The sequence below is a fragment of the Mytilus galloprovincialis genome, chromosome 8, assembly GCF_965363235.1.
Source record: "Mytilus galloprovincialis chromosome 8, xbMytGall1.hap1.1, whole genome shotgun sequence".
In the NCBI taxonomy this organism is placed as follows: domain Eukaryota; kingdom Metazoa; phylum Mollusca; class Bivalvia; order Mytilida; family Mytilidae; genus Mytilus; species Mytilus galloprovincialis.
In genome coordinates this window covers 19,747,269-19,749,655 of record NC_134845.1, presented here as the reverse complement: position 1 = coordinate 19,749,655, position 2,387 = coordinate 19,747,269, and positions in this window count along the sequence as shown.

Genomic DNA, 2,387 nt, shown 5'->3' with positions numbered 1-2,387 from the left:
TTCTATCTCCGCTATTTCTTGGGATGTCATCTTCTGGCATTTGTAATGGACCCAGTGCTTTCCTGAAGTACAATAGGCGCTACGTGTTCTACAACTCCTATTGCATTTTATGCATAGAATGCCAGCATTTACATTTTTATCGCATGTGGCTTGTGTGATTTTGGCTCCAACAGTCTGCTCCAGTCTTTCTCTCATGAGGTTGTTTAGTTGAGTTAAATTGACTTTGGACTTTCCACATTTGGTATTTTGTGCTATCTGTCTTATTTCTGTTAGGTCCACATCGACAAAACGGTCTTGGTCTTTTCCGTTTACCAATATCTTGCTCTTGGTGTTATAGAAGTTTACAGTGTAACACTTATCCTTGTTGTTGTACTTATAGCTGTGTTGTACAATTATGTTGCCTGATTTGTCTTTTTCTTCTTGGATTAGTATATTTTCTTGTGTCATTCTACTGTAGTAGATTGCAGTTGCTTGTCTTATTAGCTCGAACGTAGCCGCGTCGGCAGTTATGACCAATCCACCTCCTGTGTTTTTAAATTCAAGGTGGGCCTCTCTTTTAGTTGCCTCTAGCTTATTCATTAGTGCTCTCTGGATGTTAAGGCTGTAGTCCTTGGTAATCTGTCTCTTGTTTGGTATGCTGCTCCCAACCTTGCTGACCTGCTGGTTGTCCTCCATATTGTCGGCTGTACACAATCAGTGGAGAGGTACGTAGTGGATAATCCCACGGTCGACAGCTTTCCACCGACTGTGTACCGGCTTTGACGTTAACAGGCTATATTTTGTTTATGTTGTAGATATGTTTTCCTGGCGATGTTCCTGCTTTTCCTTTATTTGTTTTTATTAATAATAGTTATTTAATTAATAATACAACTCTTTATGTATAGAGGCTGTATAAGTAGCTTTATAGTTAAGCTTAAGAACATTATATATTTATTAATGTTAGGCTTAATTCAGACCTGATGGTACAAACGGTGTGAATATACAGCTATTTATCTATCTTCTTGGACGTATTCCTCTTGGTGGACGTCTTCCACAATCAGTATGGGTATAGTTGTGCCTGTCAGTTGTAGGTTCTAAGTCTGCTGGCAATCAGTGAGTAGGTACGTCGTGGATAATCCCACTGTCGACTGCTAATCACCAATCCACAGCAAACTTCACCCTACTGTTGGTAACAATGCCCCTGTGCTAACCTTCCAATCTTTTTCAGCCACACTCTGGCCAGTAGCACTGAAGGATGAATTCCGTCTATGTATAGATTGAAGTTATATCTGTCAGTAACCCTTTTGTGTCTGTTTTTTGAGCTCTTTTGCTGGTTATGACTGATGTCGACTGATAATGTAGGTGGAAAGACCTGTATCTGTTGGTTTATTTCTCGTATTTTGCTGTTTAGCTCTAATATGTGTTTAACCAATACGCAGTCCTGGTTGATAAACTGGTTAATATCTGGGTGGTCTCTGCTTTTGTTCCAATGATAGATCGAGATTGGGGGTACTTCTAGAAGCGTTACTTTGCATCCAGGATAGTTCTGTACTATTTTTACAATTTCATTTAGGTTATCCACTGTGTCTTTTATGGCTTCAGATGGATCTGGATGTAGTTCTACGTATTTAGTTTTGTAGTTGTAGTATGTCAGGTCACATGTACCTAGCCATACATATATGGAGATGTTGTCGAGTTGGCCTATCTTAGTTGCTATGTTGTCTCTTAGCCACTGGACTCCTTTCTTTGTTGTCCTACCTTTCTCACTCCAAAGTCCTACCTTTCTCACTCCAAAATTTGATTACCCTACTGATTCCTGGTCTTATCTGTCTCTCTAGGTAGTTTCCTTTATTGTCACTGAATAAAACAGGTGTCAGAGCTTTATCTCCCTTTATTGGCAGATCAGGTTTTTTCAGATAGTCATTTAGTTTCTTTATGGACATACCAGTTGGACACTATTTGGTGTTGTTAATTGGAAATGGGGGAGGGGTGGGGGCAGGACAGCCAAGCTTTAATAAAACGGTGAAAAATTCAATTCACAGATAATATAAGTTCGCGACTAGCCTATTTTGACAAAGTTAATATATCAAATATACCAAATATATGCTGGAGTTTGGTCAGTTGTACCAAAAACTTTCGGTTCGGGTCGAAACCCACGTGGGTTCAACGGTCAGAAATGTTCAGCTATTTTTATATGATTTTCCTGATTTGAACGTCTAAAAGTTTGTATGTATTTGCTTTCCAATGACTGTTTGAGTGTTATTGTATGGTTTTTGGTGGGTTTTGCTATGGTTTGCTACACTTATTCACAAATTTCTTCCAAGTTTTTCCTCTGCTCTAAAAAAAACACAAGATGTCAGCCGGGCCTCGCAAACCAGTCAGTCATATGGGTTAAATTTAAAAAAATA